Source organism: Macaca mulatta, chromosome 17 (assembly GCF_049350105.2).
Source record: "Macaca mulatta isolate MMU2019108-1 chromosome 17, T2T-MMU8v2.0, whole genome shotgun sequence".
Lineage (NCBI taxonomy): Eukaryota > Metazoa > Chordata > Mammalia > Primates > Cercopithecidae > Macaca > Macaca mulatta.
The window spans coordinates 13,220,734-13,241,695 of record NC_133422.1 but is presented as its reverse complement, the minus strand read 5'-3'; the positions used below and the strand labels follow the sequence as shown (position 1 = coordinate 13,241,695).

At 38.9% G+C, this 20,962-nt stretch overlaps 1 protein-coding gene across 2 annotated transcripts in view; it reads left to right on the top strand.

The window, feature by feature from the left end:
- The window catches only part of STARD13 (StAR related lipid transfer domain containing 13), a 558,426-nt gene that overhangs the window by 195,737 nt on the left and 341,727 nt on the right, over positions 1 to 20,962 (top strand). The gene's annotated exons all lie outside the window — the stretch shown is intronic.

Genomic DNA, 20,962 nt, shown 5'->3' with positions numbered 1-20,962 from the left:
TCTTTTTTTATTTTTATTTTTTATTTTTTTGAGATGGAGTCTTGCTCTGTCACCAGGCTGGAGTGCAGTGCCGCTATCACAGCTCAGTGCAACCTCTGCCTCCCAGGTTCAAGAGATTCCCCTGCCTCAGCCTCCCAAGTACCTAGGACCACAGGCGCCTGCCACCATGCCCGGCAATTTTTTTTTTTTTTTTTTTGGTATTTTAGTACAGACAGGGTTTCACCATGTTGGCCAGGATGGTCTCGATCTCCTCATCTCATGATCCTCGGCCTCCCAAAGTGCTGAGATTACAGGCGTGAGCCATCGCACCCGGCCCAATCTTTCTTGTTGCCGTTGACCTTCATCCCATAATTAGAATCTTCAAAGGAATAAAGAAAGGGGAAAACAGAAAAAAATAGTTGCAGACATAATGGACTAAATTTTATAAATTGGTTGAAAACATTAAACCCACAGAACTAGAAAGCTCAATGAACTCCAAGTGTAAGAAATTTGAAAATTACACTATAAAGCACATTATAAAGGAATTACTTGACACTAATAATAAAGAGATCATCTTAGTTCAGCCAGAAGAAAACAGACATATTACATACAGAGGCACAAAGACAAGAATGGCATCACATTTTTCTTTGGAAACAATGCAAGCCATTGGAGCAATAAGTCTACGCCCTGAAAAAGAAAGCGTCAAGCTAGAATTCTAGACCCAGAAAAATATATTTCAAATAAAGGTGAAATAATAACTAATTTGGCCAGGTGCGGTGGCTCACACCTGTAATCCCAGCACTTTGGGAGGCTGAGGTGGGCAGATCATGAGGTCAGGAGATCAAGACCATCCTGGCTAACACAGTGAAACCCTGTCTCTACTTAGAAACACACAAAAAATAAAAATTAGCCAGGCGTGGTGGCGGGCGCCTGTAGTCCCAGCTACTCAGGAGGCTGAGGCAGGAGAATGGCGTGAACCTGGGAGGCAGAGCTTGCAGTGAGCCCATATCGCACCACTGCACTCCAGCCTGGGTGACAGAGCAAGACTCCGTCTCAAAAAATAAGTAAACAAATAATAATAATAATAATTAGTTTACACATACAAAATAATAAAAAATTTAACACCAGAAGACTTGTTCTACAACAAATGTTAAAGGAAGTCCTTTAGGCAAAAGGAACATGGTATAATATGGAAGCATGAATCTGCACAACTTGGCAGTTCTTAAAAAGTAAACACACCTATCATACAATTTCACCTTCCCACTTCCATGAGAAAAATAAGAAAATATCCAGACAAGGAATTGTACACAAATGTTCATGGAAGCTTTTTTGTAATAGCAAAAACCTAGAAACAACCTAAGGTCCATCAGCAGACAAATGAGTAGACAGATTGTGCTAACTCTAAATAATAGAACACTACTCAATAATAAAGAAGAACAAACTAATTATACATGCAATAATATGAATGAATGTCAAATGCATTATGCTAAATGAAAGAAGCCAGGAAAAATAGAATAAGCGCTGTATGATTTTATTTATACAAATTTTAAAGAATGCAAATTGATCTATAGCAAGAGAAGGCACATGCTTAGTCATTTGGGTGCTGGAGGTGGGAGGGAAAGAAAGAATGGGAGAGGTGGGAAAATGGCATGAGGAAACTTTTGGAGGGAAGAGATGTTTATTACCTTGATTGTGGTGATAGTTTCATGGATATAGTACATCAAAACGTATCAAATTATACACTATACCTGTGCAATTTATCTTACGTCATTTGTACCTCAATAGGCTGTAAAAAATGAAAAAAAAAGACAGCAAGATTAGAATAATAATAATAGGCCAGGCGCCGTGGCCCAGGCCTGTAATCCCAGCGCTTTGGGAGGCCGAGGTGGGTGGATCACAAGGTCAGGAGTTTGAGACCAGCCTGACTAACATGGCGAAAACTTGTCTCTACTAAAAATACAAAAATTAGCCGGGCGTGGTGGTGTGTGCCTGTCATCCCAGCTACTCAGGAGACTGAGGCAGGAGAATTACTTGAATCTGGGAGGTCGAGGTTGGAGTAAGCCAAGATTGTGCCACTGCACTCCAGCCTGGACAACAGAGCGAGACTCCATCTCCAAAAAAATAGTAATAATAAAATAATAAACTTGTTGTGCAGATTGTTCCCCACTCAGAAGTGCCCATAGGAAGAAGGGGTCTGAAATCCAGACACTTTTGTCAGTAGCAAGAAGATGGCCTTTTGTAATCCAGCTACCGAGAGAGAGAGAGAGAGAGAGAGAGGTAGAGAGAATACATAATTTGTTTCCCAACAGGAATTGCTGGATTCTAATTTACATAAAGACCCTGTCTGTGTTAGCAGCAGCCTGGCTGAATCTACATGTTATCACCATCATAATGTATTATATTTTAATTTTATTTGGAGATAAGAAGAACCTAGTGAGACTAAAAGAATTGCTAAACTTAAAAGTTTCTCAACCCAGGGAGACCAGATCATAAAAGATTCCTTGCTGAAAACATGAAAAACACTAAACAGTTGAGTTTGTTATGTTTTTATAAACTACATATTTCTCAGGAGGCTGAGGCAGGAGAATGGCGTGAACCCGGGAGGCGGAGCTTGCAGTGAGTGGAGATCTCGTCACTGCACTCCAGCCTGGGCGACAGAGCGAGACTCCATCTCAAAACAAAAATAAAAACAAAAACAAAAAAACAAAACCTATGTATTTCAACTTTATGTGATACCTTTTAACTCCCTCTTATAAAAGGTAAGGAAATGAGCACATTAACACCTTCTCCGACATCCCCTTCTTCGCACTTTTTGACTTTTGTTTTTATACAATTATTTTGACATTGTCAGAATAAAAACCTAAATAACTGTGTGAATGATAATTACAGAAACTATAACCAGGTAAGATGATGGAAATGCTGTGATTCTATATTTAAATGAGTTTGATGCTCACCACCTGTTCTTGTATCATGGCTTCTCCATGTCTTAGTTAAGTTTTCATTTTTTATCTTCACTTTAGTAGTTTTTATTATCAAAATCTTTGTATTTTTAAGGAGTTACTGCTATATACCAAATGTTTATGTCACCCTCAAAATTCATATGTTGAAATCTAACCCCCAATATGACGGTATTAGGAGGTGGGAGCTTTAGGACGTGATTAAATCATGAGAATGAAACCCTTATGATGGGATCAATATTCTTGTAAAAGAGGCCCCAAAAACATCCCTGCCCCTTCCGCCTTGTTAGAACATAGCAAAAAGATAAACCAGGAAATGGGCACTCAACAGACACCAATTCTGCCGGCACCTTGATCTTGGACTTTCCAGCCTCCAGGATTGTGAGACAGAAGTTTGTTTATGAGCCACCCAGACTATGGTAGTTTAGTATCGCAGCCTGAATGGACTAAGTCAGGTGTATTGGATGTTTCCTGAATTCTTACACTCCTAACATCGTCTATCTGTTGTTTTCGGGCTTATAGAATAACTTAAATGGGCAGACAGTTTTAAATTCCAATTCTATTTCCCCCAAATCTTTGTAAACGAAAGTTCTCTTTTCTGGCTTTGAGGATTTTCATCTAGATGCCTATATGATTCATCCTTTAGAGAGGAATAGCAGTAATGCCACTGAAACTTGACATTGCTTGTATTAGATTTTCTGGAGGACAGCGGGACCCATCAAGCAACAAATAAAGTAGTTGTTTATTTCATAAACGTTCCATTACCGACTGAATTATCTTTGTGTTCTTATTGTCAATTGCTTCTTCAGGAAAGCCAATTTTCTGTATGTTGGATTTTCTTCTTCCAGATCCATCCTCTTTGCCACAATCATTTGATGTCCTGTTTGCTGAGGAATAACATGAGCCTAAGGCTTGGGTGGAAACTCACTGGAGCAATTTGTTTTCTTGTCACAAACACTCTGTCACCAAGTCTTTTGGTTCCTTTGCCCTGGGGGCAAGTCTTCTCTCACTTTTGGGCATCCTTGGGGAAGTTCTTTGGTGGAGAGCCAGATAGTAAATGCTTTATAGGCTTTGAGAACCTTACAGTTTCTGCTTCAGCTACTCATCTCTGTCATGGTAGCCTGTTACGAACTGAATCATTTCCGTCATCTTAGTCCATTCTCACAATTCTGGAGTCTGGGAAGTCCAAGATCAAGGTACCAGCAAATTTGGTGCCCGCTTTCTGGTTCATAGATGGCACCTTGTCCCTGTGTTCCCACATAGTGGAAGGGACAAGGTAACTTTCTGGTGTTTCTTTTACAAAAGCACTGATCCCATTCATAAGGGCTGTGCCACACGGACTGGTGTCCTTAGAAACAGAGAATAACACAGGAATGAACACCAACAAGGAGAAAAGGCTATGTGAGGACACAGCAAAAAGGTGGTCATCTGCTAGCCAAGGAAAGAGGCCTCAGGAGAAACCAGTACGGCTGATTCCTTGGACTTCCCAGCCTCCAGAAATGTAAGAAAATTAATTTCTGGCCAGGTGTGGTGGTTCACACCTGTAATCCCAGCACCTTGTGAGGCCAAGGGGGGCAGATCTCTTGAGGCCAGGAGTTCGAGACCAGTCTGACCAACATGGTGAAACCCCATCTCCAGTAAAAATACAACATTTAGCTGGGCGTGGTGGCTCATGCGTATAATCCCAGCCACTTGGGAGGCTGAGGCAGGAGAATTGCTTGAACCTGGGAGGCAGAGGTTGCAGTGAGCCAAGATCATGCTATTGCACTCCAGCCTGGGCAACAGAGTGAGACTCTGTCTCAAAAAGAAGAAAAGAAAAGAAAAGAAAATTCTGTTGTTTAAGCCACCCAGTCTGTGATATTTTGTTATGGCAGCCCTAGCACACTGATATATATATATAGCTTGAAAGCAGCCACAGACAATATATAAACAAATGCTCATGGCTGTATTCCAATAAAACTTTATTCATGGATGTTGAAATGTGGATATCATATGACTTTCTTGTCATGAAATATTTGTTGTTTTTATTTATTTATTTATTCATTCATTTTATTTATTTATTTTTTTGAGACAGAGTCTTGCTGTGTCACCAGGCTAGAGTGCATTGGTGCAATCTTGGCTCACTGCAACCTCTGCCTCCCAGGTTCAAGTGATTCCCCTGCCTCAGCCTCCTGAGTAGCTGGGGCTACAGGTGCATGCCACCATGCCCAGCTAATTTTTTGTTTTTTTTTTTTTTAGTAGAGACCGAGTTTCACATGTTGGCCAGGATGATCTCGATCTGACCTTGTGATCCACCCACCTTAGCCTTCCACAGTACTGGGATTATAGGTGTGAGCCACGGTGCCTGGTCGTTTTTTGCTTTGTTTTGTTGTTGTTGTTGTTGTTTTAACTATTTAAAATGTAAAAATCATTCCCAGCTCACAACAGAACAAAAATAAGCAATGGGCCAGATTTGGCTGGCAGGCTCTTGTTGTAACTCTTGTTCTAGAAGGCAGTTTGATTCATACTAAAGCCCGGTAAATCACAAGGCTTTGTCTCAAGATCTGATACTTGATTATTCCCTTCTGTACTTCAGCCTGGCTTCACTTCTGGGTGTAAAAGGTAATATGGGGCATCAGCCTGTCTTAATCTCACCTCCCCTGACTTCCTTTCATGTTAGAGAACTGCACATAAGGGGACTCCCTGCCTCTCTCAGATTCTCTTAGTACTGGTTTTCCTGGTCAAAGGATCTATGGATAGACTTTCCACTAATGTGACACTTACTTTTGGAGATGGTTGCATCCTGTTCAGAGTCGGAGGCTTGTGTCTGCCCTCAGCATCCTCCTGTTGGCAGACCTTTCCACCATAAATGGCTTCTGTGTGTCATAGTCTGTGGTTTAGGCTTTTGGCCATATTCTGGTTTTATTGTTGTTGGAAACTTGGGTTTTTTCCTCCTGTTTTCCATTATGTCCCAGGGCTTTGAGCAACTGGGGTGAATTAAAAGTTCCTTTACTTACATATCTTTGAACAAAAGCCAGCCAAATCCTTCTGGACAGTTAGGAATGTGTCTTTTATTCTCTGCCTTCCCAGAGTGTAGGCCAGGGCCTGGTGCAGAGTAAATAGCTACCGAGTCACCAATCTTCTCAATCTTCCTTATTAAACATTTCCTTGCCTCTTCTACTGTCACACGTGCTGCCATCATCTCTTCCCTGAATGTCTGCAACAGCCTCCACACTGGCCCCCTCTAATCTGGCCTTGCTCCCCTTCATTCATTTTCTATTTTTAGCAACATGATCTGATTATATTACAAATCTGAACATGCCACTGTCTTGCATAGAACCTTTCAATAGGAGCTCTGTATTCTTAGGATAAGCTCTAGAGCCAACTCAGAAGCCTCAAGTCATAAGAAAGAGCTGAGATAGGTCACTGAGTTATCGTATCTTCTTTGGCAATTTATTAAACCTTTTTTGCCTCAATTTTTCTGTCTATAAGTAAATGCCTGTGGTGATAAAGCAAAAATAAAATAGTGGATGAATATGTTAGTTCCTGTTTTCCAAGTGCAGATACGAAGATAGGGTTAGATGTGCAAGAGATTTCTCATGGAAGATAGAAAGGAAAGTTGGGAAGAGCCTCCAGACTGCAGTGGATGCCTGACACCCATGGAAGGAGAGAGAGAAGGAGGGTTTTCAGACCCTGATGCGATTCTAAGAAAGTTTAGCCTAATAAGTGGAGAGGCCCAGAGCCAAACCCACCTATAGGAAGTGTCCCACCTCTCACTGGAAACAGTCTGCTTTAGTCCTCCTGCCAAGTTAATTCGCTGGGCAGGAGCAGCTTGCAGGCAGTGTGCTCTTCACATCAGGAGGATGATGGATTGACAGGGGCAGAAGCACCCTGTAGCAAAATATCTGAACAGTGCATTCTCATAGCCTCCACAAGTAGAAAGCCCTTTGAGTTGTGAGGAGATGAGACATTAAGTAAACGCACACACACAAAACTCATCTTTCCATTATTCAAGGACTGTCTGATTTGCTTGTGGGTCTCACACCATGAACTATGAGTTGTACTTTTTAAGCCTTTCTTTCTGCTACATGCCTTTTATCCCTTCGCTACTCATCAGCACCTTTGTGCAGAAGTTGCAAGAATAGAGAAGCAACAACTCAGACCCTTCTTTTCAAATGTTGAATTAGCAGGGCCCCCAATCCTCCCTGTTACACACTCTTTTTAAAAAAGCTTTTCATGTTTGGAGAATGTTTTTATCTTCTTTTTAAAATGGTAGCATGCAGCAATGTGTTTTGTCTAAAAATGATGTTGGCCGGGCACGGTGGCTCAAGCCTGTAATCCCAGCACTTTGGGAGGCCGAGACGGGCGGATCACGAGGTCAGGAGATCGAGACCAGCCTGGCTAACACGGTGAAACCCCATCTCTACTAAAAAATACAAAAAACTAGCCGGGCGCGGTGGCGGCCGCCTGTAGTCCCGGCTACTCCTACTCGAGAGGCTGAGGCAGGAGAATGGCGTGAACCCAGGAGGCGGAGCTTGCAGTAAGCTGAGATCTGGCCACTGCACTCCAGCCTGGGTGACAGAGCAAGACTCCGTCTCAAAAGAAAAAAGAAAAAAAAAATGATGTTAAACTATGTTTTGGTCAGTAACAGTTTTGAAGGCCTAGACCTCCATTTACACAGATAAAAGAGTGGCACTGTATTATTATTAACATCTCATATACTTCATCTCTTATTGGAATTTCCTTAAACAGCTGGCTTTTCTGTGGCTTTCAAATTCAAAATGAAAAAAGATGCTAAAGAAAAAAAGCCAACATCACCAGTGTTTTCTCTATAGTTGAAAGAAAACATGTTCTTAAGAGTCATTTTTATTTCTTAAAGCACTTAGGATTTATTCATGAAGTTACTTGAGCAGGTTCCAGAGAAAGGAATAGACCATCCAACATCTGACATTTTCCAGGGCGATGTGTCCAGAACTTGGTGACCCAGTTATTCTCTATTGGCCTATATTCAGCTGAACAAGCCAGGGCCCAAGAGGCGTGAGGCTTATGAAGCATGGCATGTTTTGTTGTTGTTTTTGTTTGCTTTGTTTTTAGCCAAAAACTACTCTTATAAAGAAAATGAAGCATTAAATAAAATATGTCACTATAATCTTGTATATTCTTGAAAGCTGGCGGTATCGAGCTATGAAAACAAGACTAAAGGCCAAGGCAAATATGCCTATGAAATACTCAAACCCAGTGGGATGTTGCCCAAGGAGGCCTGCCATATGGCCATAGCCAACCCAAGCTCTTGATTTGGATTTCTTGCTATGCACGCCTAAAAGTGAGGTGGTGGCTGTGATTACTGAAGGACAAAATTAGAATGTTATAGAATGACCCTTTCTCATAGTTTCTTTAATGTTAGGCAATATATTTTAAAGTTAGAGATGAAACTGAATATAATAGTTGAAAAGACATTTTCATGTTGATATACTTTGGTGTTCCAGGTTACTCATTTGTTTATTGTGCATAGTTTAAGCATATCAGGTGCCCAGTCTAGGCCTCCATGTTATGGATGAGAGATGGTATACAAGTTTTTAGTTTAATCTTTACATTCTTATGAGATCTGTATCACTACCTCCATTTCGTATGTAAGGAATCTTAATTTCAGACAATGGAGAAGAGTTGCCTAAGCTAGTAAAAGCTGGATTCAAGACTGAAACCCAGTGTATCTAAATCAGAAACTCAAGTCTTTCTAATATACGATCATGCCTTAAGGAAAATAGAGAGGGAGAAATATCAATTTCTAATATTACCTCTAATATTACTCTAATATTATCTCTAATATTACTCACATTTGCATGAGGACAGAAGACAGGTTTGTGAAATAACTAGGGACTAGTTGGAGGCAGTGTTTAAGCATGAAGCTATAGTCTGAGTACACAACAGTACAGCAGAGGAAAACGCTGTGTTGCCTCTCAGATGGAAAATAGGTTTCCCCTGACACCCACCCCACAACCGCCCCCAGTTCCAGCCCTTCCTTATCTGGCCTTCATACCCCAGAGAACTGAGAGTTCCTCCCATGTGTGCCCTGCAACTATCAGCTGCCCACCATGGCCAGACTGTCATTATCCACACCCTCCTCATCTCCTTCTCCAGCAGACCCCGTGCCCCTGGGTCCATTCCAGAAACCCTGTTCCCTTGTATTTGCACCTGTGTTCTTGACTAGCTCCTTCTCCTTAGGCCCTGAACGTACTGGGATCTCCTGATCTCCTCTAAATTACAAAAGCCCTCCATCAAACTGCCTCCTAAGGCCAGCACTTTTGCTTCCTTCAACCTTTCTGATTGAGTTTCTTGAAGTTAAATTATTTCCCACTTGTTCCTTAATTTATTTTATTCTAATTTCTATCCTCTGGTTCTTGCCAAGGTCACTACATAATTACCAACTTTTAATGACTTCAGAGGTATCAATTTTCAGTCCTTTTCTATTAACCTATTCCTGCTGGTTAAGTCTTCCTTTTTTTGTCATATACCATATCACTTTCTTCTCTGGCTGCTGTTCTTCAATCATTACTTCAACTTCACAAATACTATCATACCAAGATTTTTGCTTTTACCTCTCTTATTTTCGGTATAACCACACTTTTTTTTTAAACAATCTCAGTGTCTTTTACAGCTGAATCATCACAGATATTCCACATTCCTGAGCTCCAGCTTCTCTATGCAGACCCAATTGAGCATCTCATAGTCACTTCAAATTCAATGTGTATAAAAGTAAAACTCCTTTTCTTATGCTCCAAAGCCCTGAACACCTCCCCTGTTACTCTGTTTGTCAGCATGAACCAGGTGCTCACCCCAAAACCTGAAAACCATCCAAGACATCCTCTCTGTATACATACTCTAGTCCAGGCCCTATGTTTCACCTAGTCATGGTTTATGGCAACAGTCCCCTGACTTGTGTCCGATCTCTTCCTCTCCACCCCCAGTCCATCCCTCATGTTGCTTCTAGATTATCAAACTTACATTTTTAGAGTCCTCATCACCACAGAAATCATTCTTAACTCATTAACGTAGTAAAGTATTTTATTATCTAGCCTACTTCTGTCTTTTAAACCCTGTCACTTTCCACTCTTTTCTATAACTGATATTTCAGCAATACCAAAATACCTGCATTTCAGCCAGGCACGGGGGCTCACACCTATAATTCCAGCACTTTAGGAGACAGAGGTGGAAGGATTGCTTGAGCCCAGGAGTTCAAGACTGGCCTAGGCAACATATTGAGACCTCATCTACAAAAAATTAAAAAATTAGCCAGGCCTGGTGGCATGTGTCTGAGGTCTCAGCTACTCAGGAGGCTGAGGTGGAAGGATTCCTTGAGCACAGGAGGCCTACACTGCAGTGAGACATGATTGCACCACTGCACTCCAACCTGGGGGACAGAGCATGACCCTGTCTCTTTTTTAAAAATCAAACAAAAACAAAAAACAAACCTCACCTGCATTTCCCCAAACAACCATGCTTTCTTCTGCTCCTTTCTTTGTACATATTGTTTCTTCTCCCTGGAATTCCCCTCTCCCTGTGTTTTCCCAATGAGCATATTCTTCAACAGCCATCTTAAATATTACTCTCTGTAAACCTCCCCTGATTCTCTACATGATGTCCACTACTCCTGACTCTTGTGCAACCATTATGTCTTGTATATCTAAACAAAAAAGTTACGATCATACAGGACTATAAGTTTGCAAATTTTTTGATATAGAGCTGTCTTCTAGCCTAGACTGTGACCTCATTCAGGGTACAAAACTAAATTTCAATAACACAACAAAAAAGGAAAACTACAGGTTAATATCTGTAATGAACATACAAAAATCCTCAACAAAATATAAGCAAACCAAATTCAGCAGCACATTAAAAATGTCATTCACCATCATCAAGTGGAATTCATTTTAGGGATGCAAGGATGGTTCAACACAGGAAGATCAATAAACATGATATATTATGTTAACAGAATGAAGGACAAAAATCATACTGTCTCAATAGAAGTATTTGATAAAATTTAACATCTCTTCATAATAAAAACTCTCAACAAATTAGGTATAGAAGGAACATTCCTCAGCATAATAAAGGCCATACATAACAAGCTCACAGGCAACATCGTTCTGAAAGGGGAAAAGCTGAAAGCTTTCTCTCTAAGATCTGAAACAATAGAAAGTGCCCACTTTCACCACTTTTATTGAACACAGTCCTGGAAGTCCTAGCTAGAGTAATCAGATAGAAGAAAGAAATAAAGGGAATCCAAGTGGGAAGAGTAGAAATCAAGCTGTCCCTGTTTGCAGATAGCATGATCTTTACATATAGAAAATGCCATACTTCACACACACACACACAGAAAAACTATTAGAACTGATAAATAAATTAAGTAAAGTTGTAGGATACAAAATCAACATACAAAATCAGTTTTATTTCTATATGCCAACAGTGAAGAACCTGAAAAAGAAATCAAGAAGGCAATACCATTTTCAATAGCTACAAAAAATTACCTAGGAATAAATTTAACTAACGAAACAAAAGGTATCTACAATTAAAACTACAAAAAAATTGAGGAAGACACTAAAAATAGAAAGTTATCCTGTGTTCATGAACTGCAAGAATTTATATTGTTAAAATGTCCATACTACTCACAGCAGTCTACAGTTTCAATGCAATTGCTAACAAATTACCAGTGACATTCTTCACAAAAATAGAAAAATAATTCTACAATTTGCATGAAACCACAAAAGATCCTGAATAGCCAAAGAAATATTGTGCAAAAAGAATAAAGCTGGTGACATTAGACTACCTGACTTCAAAATATGCTACCAAGTGTTGGTAACCAAAACAACATGGTACTGGCATGCATATTGAGACCTCAATAGACTGATGGAACAGAATCGAAAGTCCATGAAATAAATCCATGGATCTACAGCCGACTAACTTTTGACAAAGGTGCCAAAAATACAAAATGGGGAAAGGAATGTCTCTTCAATAAATAATGTTAGGAAAACTGGTTAAACACTTGCAGAAGAATGAAACTAGACCCTTATCTCTCACCATAGACAAACATCAACTCAAGATGAATTAAAAACTTAAATTAAGACCCAAAACTACAAAGCTGCTAAAAGAGAAAATACAGGAGAAAATGTCCATGAAAAATATCCTACACCAGGATTTTTTTGGATAAAAACGTCAAAAGCATAACAACAAATGCAAGAATAGACAAATGGGATTAACATCAACCTTTTTTTTTTTTTTTTAAGCACAGCATTTCAGAACAGTAGAACAATCAACAAAGCAAAGAGACAGGGTGCAGAGTGAGAGAATATATTTGCAAACTATGCATCTGATGAGAGGTTAATATCCAAAATATATAGGGAACTGAAACAACTCAACAACAAAATTCAATTAAAATATGAGCAAAAGACCTGACTTTACATTTCTTAAAAGAAGGCATACAAATGGCCAAGAAATATATGAAAAAATGCTCAACATTTTTAATCATCAGGGAAATGTGAGTAGATACCACTTCATTCTGGTTAGGATGACTATTATCAAAAAGACAAACAGTAACAATTGTTGGTGAAGATGTGGAGAAAAGGGAACACTTACACATTGGTAGGAGAAATGTAAATTAGTTCAGCCATTATGGAAAACAGTATGGCGGTTCCTCAAAAAAAATTAGAAATAGAACTACCCTACACTCCAGCAATCCCACTACTGGGTATATATCCAAAGGAAATGATGTCAATATGTCAAAGAGATATTTGCACTCCTGTGTTTATCGCAGTACAATTCACAACAGCCTAGGTAAGTAAAGAACCTAAATCCCCTCAGTGGTTGAATGAACTTAAAAATATAGTATATATACACAATAGAATACTATTCAGCCATAAAAAAAGAATATTTTGTCACTTGTGGCAACATGGATGAACCTGTTAAATTACATTGAGTGAAATAAGTCAGGAACAGAAAGATAAATACTTCATGATGCCACTTATATGAAATCTAAAAAAGTTGTTCTCATAATAGTAGAATAGTGGTTACCAGAGGATGGGAAGTGTAGTGAGGAGGGAGAATAGGAGAGTTAACAATAATATATCATACTTCGAAAAACCTAGAAGAGAGGGTTTTGAATGTATACAGTAAAAAGAAATGATAAATATTTAAGGTGCTGGATATGCTATTGTAATCTGATTTGCTCATAACACAATGAACACATATTGACACATCACATATCCCATAAGTATGTACAATTATTATGTATCAGTAAAAATTTAATAATAACAATAATTTAGTTTAAAAAAGAATTCAATTTTATTCTAATCTAGTCAGATTTTCAATAGCATACCCAACCTCTTTCCCTAACTTTAAGGTATTCTAAAAATTAATTGTGCCTATTATCTCAATCAGTTAATTCTGTATTGCAAAAATTCTGCATTTAATTGCTTTCTAGTGGTGTTTACATATATATCTATATCTTATTTCTCTCTTATTTTCAGAATTAAAGAATTCTGAGAATAAAACTTGTTTGATTTTGAGCTAATTAACACTCCTGTCTCTGCATTTCTCACAAATTAATCCATTGGGTTTTCAGTCTGAGCTTCTGTGTGTCTTATTGAGCATCTTACAGCATACTATTTCTGTTATTACTATCTGGTAAATGTAATAATTAATTTTCAATCATTCTAACAAAATCTAGTGAAAAGTCATATAACATACGTTTTATACTCTTGCACTGATGCTTCCAGATAAGCATGACATTTTCCAGAGGAAAGTGTAAGGAAATGGTAAGTCGGGGTTAATGAGAGTCAGAGTACAACTCAAGTCTAATGTCCAAGTTGGAGCAGGACACTCAGCAAAGGATCCAAAGGGAAGAACACAAAAAGTCTGAGCAAGTAGGAAAAGGGAAGCCCATATGTCAGTTTCATGGTTGGAAAAGGGCTAGCCAGAGGCAAGGAGAGCACCTGGAAGCCTCCATCCCTGTCTAGGTGTTGCAGCAGCATCACGCCCAGCTGCTGGCTTGCACACAGGCTCCTGGAAGAAGCTGTCCTGGATAGAAGGACTGGTTAGTATTTGCCTAGGGCATATAGTTGTACAAGAGACGGAAGTTTTTAGGTCCTTGTGGTGTCTTGCATTTCCAGAAATCTTACTTCAAATATTTTTTCAAATGCAAAATTCCTTGGATCCTTGTTTTAGAATGAATCTATTAACTAAACTGGATCCAGAAAAATCTATTAACTAAACTGGATCCAGTTTTGTTATTCAGAAACTTCACATTAAATTTAATGAATTCCTTTCTTTGTTCATGTATTAATGTCTGGGATTTGGCCCAAATCCTATATAAAATATACACACAAAGAGAGAGAACAAGTAGCCTCTTTATGTAAACTAATCAAGAAGGAAATGAAGCCACCCAAATGTGGGCTATGCCATCTGTGATCTATGATAAATAGCAAAACTACAGTCATGTTTTTTCCTTAAATGTTAACTGTAAAACATAAAGTCCTTTTTATTAGCACCAGATGTCAAGAATGCTTATTAAAATGCTATGGTTTATTAAATAACATCATTTTAGACTCACTGAACTAGTAAAGACTCGTGTTTTTGCATTAGATTAAATGTCTACAATTCTGTATTACTCCTTCTATTTCAAATATATGAATGCTAATATACATATACCAAAATTTATATTTAGAAACAGATTTATGTATCATAGGCAACACTGAAATATTTTTCAGTCCACAAAAGTGGATTTTCATTTGACTTTTATGTATAAAGTTTATTGAGATTTTTATATAGCAATGAAAATAAGCATTACATATCTCAGGTCTATAGGAAATCAGGGAAGATTAAACAAAAATAAAAAGGATATTTAAAACTATATAATCTATCTTTTTAAGTGATTTTGGCTTTTATTTTTTTTTTCTTTTTTGCTTTCATCACATAGCTATATGTGAGGAAATTGCAATCATCCCCGTCTCTTCCTTCCTTCCAGCTAAGAGTTAGTACAGCCTTTTCTCAGCCTGAGTCAGGGAAAGAATCGCTTTGATAATTAGACAGAAATCACTACATAGAATGTTTGCAGAAATAGAAAGTTTTGGGAACTTTCCTGCAAGGCTGTGCTTGGAATATTTTGAATTCAAATTTAAAGGGAATAGTGAGAATTTAGTATGGTAAATAAGGAACATTACATTTTCATTTTACTTCTTCATCAACTGATAGTTTGGTTAACCTCTTCTTTAAGCCTGTCTTGTCAAAATGACTCTGGAATTACAGATTATGATGCTTTGAAATATTTTATTTTCTTTTTTTAAATCCTATACTTTTTATGCATAATTTGCACATGATCCATTGGGTAGCTAACATGAGGAGTGCTATAGTTCGGATGTTTGATCCCTCAAAACTCATGTTGAAATTTAATTTCAATGTTGGAGGTGGGTGTCTAATGGGAGGTGTCTGGGTCGCAGAGACCGATCCCTCATGAATAGATTAAAGCCCTCACTGGGGTTGGGGGGTGAGTGAGTTCTCACTTTATTAGTTCTTGTGAAAGCTGGTGGTTAAAAAGAGCCTGGCACCTGGCCCCTCTTCTCCTTCCTCTCTCCCTGTGATCTCTCTCTATACAAACTCCCCTTCACCTTCAGCCAGGAGTGGAAACAGCCTGAGGCCCTTGCCCAGTTTTGAACTTTTCGAGATACCAGAACTGTGAGCCAAATAAACATATATATAGCCTCAGGTATTTCTTTCTAGCAACACACAAATGAACTAAGACAAGGGTGATTTAGGAAAAGGTTATCTGAGATATAATTCACCTATAACAAAGTCAGCCATAAATTATTTGGGCCAAACTCAGTGTGTGATACATCCCATACACTTGTCCAAGGAAACTAACTTTCTAGTGGTAATCTAGTGATTAACCTTTTCTACTCATTGTTACTTAGACATTATCCAGAATATTCAAATCAAGGTTACTACTGAACATAATCTATTGAGTTTGAAACCAGCAGGTGGGTTCTGAATAAAGTAAAGGGCAGATAATAAAATAGCTTCCATGTTTACATGATGATTTATTTACTCTAGGATTTTTATCTACTGCTCTTGCTTTTAAAGGTTAACATGAGGACATTAGGAACAAATGGGCCCTTTGTTTTTCAGGAACAGCAGGTGTTGAAACTGCTCTCTAGTTTGACTAGTACAATAGTAGTTAATGTATTCATTGACTTGATTGATCATTACAAGCCCTAAGGGACATAGCCTCTCCCCCCAAAAAATTATCTGGATGTTTTTATGGTTACCTAGTGCAGTTCTGTATTTTAATCTGTCATATTTGGCTATGTGGACAAAGGATACATTACTGGGTACATTTGTTTCAAAAAGCGATTGCATTTTATATCCAGCCTTATCATAAAATAAATATCTAAGATGTTTTTAGACTGTCTGCATGAACATGGATTTATAATTACTATGGCTTTGGAGGTATTACAAAATTAACACTTTCTGGGGGATCTCAGCAAATGAGGCAAATGACTTTTTAAAAGTTTTTACTGTTATATTATTATTTTTAGGGACAGGATCTCACTCTGCCATGCAGGCTGGAGTGCAGGGGTGCGAACACTGGCTCACTGCAGCCTCAACTTCCTGGGTTCAAGTGATCCTCCTGCCTCAGTCTCTCTAGTGGCTGGGATTACAGATGTGAGCCATCACACTGGCTAATTTTTTCTTTCTTTTTCTTTCTTTTTTTTTTTTTTTTTTTTTGTAGAGACAGGATCTCCTGTTTCCCAGGCTGATTCCAAACTCCCTGCCTCAAGTAATCCTCCCATCTTGGCCTCCCAAAGTACTGGGATTACAGGTGTGAGCAACTGCATCTGGCCTGCAAATTACCATTAAATGTACCTCAAAGGAATTTACAGCTAATTGAGAAGGAAATGAAGCCACCCAAATGTGGTTTATGCTATCTGTGGTCTGTGATAAGTGGCAAGACTACAGTCATGTTTTTTCCATGAGAATTATCCATGAGATAATTCTAATAGTTATCCATAGAGTTCCTGAATCTCTAATATAGACCACTTACCTGCTCCAAGCCACCTATACAACAGAAAGGGTTAAGCACCTACCATAGTGCTAGAAATGTGTTTATCTATATACTGACTAAGCACTCGGCAAATGTTTAGTGAATAAAATACCCAGAGAAAACCCACTGGTGGTCGAGAGACACGTAATCTAACTATACTGACATCAGTGAATAAGTGACATCATTTCACATCTGCTCCAAAGTGTACCCTTCCTTCATGTTTATAGAGCTAGCTATAATCTCAGGATTATTAGGTTAGTATGAATAACTATCCCCCCAATAGTAGCAGTTTTCTAAAATTGTCTATCCATAAGTTGCATTTTGGATCTTAGAGATATCCTCTTTTTTTTTTTCTTTATTTTTTTTTGAGACTGAGTCTTGCTCTGTCTCCCAGGCTGGAGTGCGGTGGCACAATCTCAGCTCGACTCGCTGCAGCCTCCACCTCCTTGGTTCAAATGATTCTCCTGCCTCAGCCTCCCAAGTATCTGGGATTACAGGCGCACATCACATGCCCAGCTAATTTTTGTATTTTCAGTAGAGACGGGGTTTCATCATGTTGGCCAGGCTGGTCTTGAACTCCTGACCTAGTGATCCACCCGCCTTGGCTTCAGAAAGTGCTGGGATTACATGCGTGATCCACCGCGCACGGCTGAGATATCCTCTTAATGTGTTATATTGCTAAGTTCTAAAGAGTTTCTATTTGGATTTCCAAACAGAGGGGTTTGAAGTAGAAAGCAGCAGGAGGTTCAACATACTGGGTTGCAATAGAGTGTGTGCTTCTAGTGTATTTTTTTTGGGCGGGGGAACCTTTTTATTAATTGTTATGAATTCATGTAACATAAAATTTATCATCCTAACCATTTTTGAGTGTACAGTTCAGTGGTATTAAGAACATTCAGATTGCTATGCGACCATCACCACTGTCCATCTCCAGAACTCTTCATCTTGTAAAACTGAACCCTGTACCAATTAATCAATAACTCCCTATTCCTTCTTCCCCTAGCCCCTGGCATCCTGTGATTTTAAATGAAAAATATTATGTTAAAATATTGCTATATAATCCAGAAAGAAGAATATGTTCACCATTATATTTATGAATGTTTTACAATTAACGTATTACAGAAAATGGGTGTTATGTATTTATTTTTTGCCTCATCAATTTTCCTGGGAAATGAGGGCCCCTATGTCTCTGCTTGTGATGTTTTATGTACTACTAAAATGGTAGATACATGAGGGGCTCATTTTTAAATATCTCTAACATCTTTGAACTTCAGTACTGTTTTTCAAGTATTTTTCATTTTTCAAAACACTAACTTTTGTCGCTTTAATTTCAGATCATTAGTTTCTCCTTTTTGCTCATCATGATACCTCACCCTTGAGATAGATGTTCATATTCTGTACACATATACATGTTTATCAAATTCACACTCTGTGTACCTTTTAAATAGTCTACATTTAGGACAAAATAATGCTTGGCCATACTTTTGTCAAATATTCTCTCTGGAATTCCTATTTCAGTTGGGTTGCGTTGATTTATTTTGGAATCAAGTAATCTGACTTTCAGTTCTTGTTCCAAGGATTATTTTTTATTATTATTATTAATGTATGAGTAGCTCTGTTAGCACTCCATCTCAAGATGTGGTTGAGAAAGCATACTTCTGTGTTTTGTTTCCTTTTCAAGCCCTGAGGCTTAAATTTTTCGGCAGCAATTGCTCTTAGCTCATAAGTGAGAATTTTTAAAAGGTTGAACTGGAAGAATTCTACTGGGTTATTTCTAATTTATATGATTGTCAGAACATTATTGTGTTTAGAAAATAATGCTTAATATTTTATTGTGTTCAAGTAATACAACCTACTCTACTTTCTAAGTTTATTTCTCATTCCAGGTCAAATAGTCATTAAATATATTTGCTTCTAGACCAAGTCAGAACCACTGATACTAGTTTAAAAATATGGAGGGATCTTTTCCCCTCTGTGTGTCACAGATGTCTGAAGTTGCACCATTACAGGTTCATTTATTGGTGTTTATTGTCAAATGATGTCCCTTTAATATGTGAATATCCTTGGGAAAAGTGGATCTTATTGTCACTCATCAACTCTTTTGTGGATTTGCTTTTTCCTGGGGCAAGTATAAGCACAGGCATAGAATATAGGGAGAGACACAAACAATGGGATGGGAAGGAACTGCAGTATCAAGGACAAAGCTTTAACTGCGTCATCATTTTGCCTCTTTCCTGACTGACCCTCGTAGAGTACTGTTTACCTGATACTTTGGAAAAGTTAATAAACATAAGCATCTGTTTTTCAGAATTTCCTTCAGAATAATCAACCAATATGTATTGTATACCTTTTCTCTGCTACACGTGGGGCTCAGGACATCCCCTGAATTTTTGTACTTACTCCTCAAAGCAACCCCATTTACTGATGAGGAAATGAGGCTTAGAGAAATGTGATCACTTTTTTAAGGTCTACAGCTAGCAGCTGTCTTTCTGATTGCTAAACATATGATCTTAACCACACAACTGTATGTATTCTTAGAGTAATGGCGAATCATTGAAGGATTTTAAGAAGATGGAAGTGATCACATTGTTTTTGAAGCAATCACACTGGCTGAGAATAGGTTGGAGAGAAATAAGACTAGAATTGGACTAAGAAGTTAAGAAACTCTTGCAGTTTTCTAGGTATTACCTGAATGTTGCCCAGGAGGTGGCAGCAGGGATGAAAAGCAGCAGATGGATTCAAGCAACATTTGGAAGTAGGCTTCAGCAGGATTCAGTGAGGACAGGAACGAATCAAGGGTGATCTGTGAGTTTCTGATTTGAACAAACAGGTAGATGGAAACACTATTCACCAAGACAGAGGGAACACAGAAAGGGGATCTGTATGTGTGTGTGGACAAGGAGGTGGAGGAGGAGGTGGGAGGGGAGGAGAGGATGTTGAGTTTTGGACACGGAGTTTGAGGTATCTGATGTGAAATGTCCAAATGCAAATGTGCAATCAACAGTTTGCTCATGGTCAGTCACTGTGGCTCATGCCTATAATCCCAGCACTTTGAGAGGCCGAGGTGGGCGGATCACTTGAGGTCAGGAGTTCGAGACCAGCCTGGCCCTGGGTGACAGAGTGAGACTCTATCTTTAAAAAAAAAAAAAAAAAAAAAATGTGCTCTGTTTTCCTGGAGCTTAAGGAAAGACCCCTAAGTTGGAGATCTAAATCTGAAGGTTATCAGAATATGGATGGAAAGTAGATGAGATCACCCTGGAAGCAGGTACAAAGTGAGAAGAGAAGAAGGGCCAGGACCCATCCCTAACAAAACAAACTAAAACTAAAGTAAATGAAATCAACATATAAGACAAGCATATGACAAAAGGAGAGTCTACCATGAAAATGATAAGGAACAAGCAGAGGGGTAGAAAAGACAGCGAGGACAGCATGGGATTCAGAAGGCTAGAAGGATAAAGTTTCAGAAGAGAGGAGTAGTCATCACAGGGCCTGTGATGTCACTGAGAGACACAGTGAGGCAGGGCCTGGGTTTAGCACTGAGGAGACTGTTGGTGGCACCAGGGCCCTGGAGCAGTGGATAAAAACTAGACTTTAGTCTTCTTCTCAGTTACTAAATAGACACATGGTATCATGTAAATCTTTTTTTTTTCCCTCGTTCTGTCGCCCAGGCTGGAGTGCAGTGACACAATCACGGTTCACTGTAACCTCTGTCTCCCAGGCTCAAGAGATCCTCCCACCTCAGCCTTTCAAGTAGCTGCGACTGCAGGCACATGCCACCATGGTCGGCTAATTTTAAAAATTTTTTGTAGAGCAGGGTGTCTCGCTCTGTTGCCCAGTCTGGTCTCGAACTCAGCTTAAGCCTGGAACTTCCAGCTAGGCCTGCGAATTGCTGGGATTACAGACATGAGCCACTGTACAAGGCCTGTATTGTATAAATCTTTACTTAAGTCAGAGAAAAATAAAT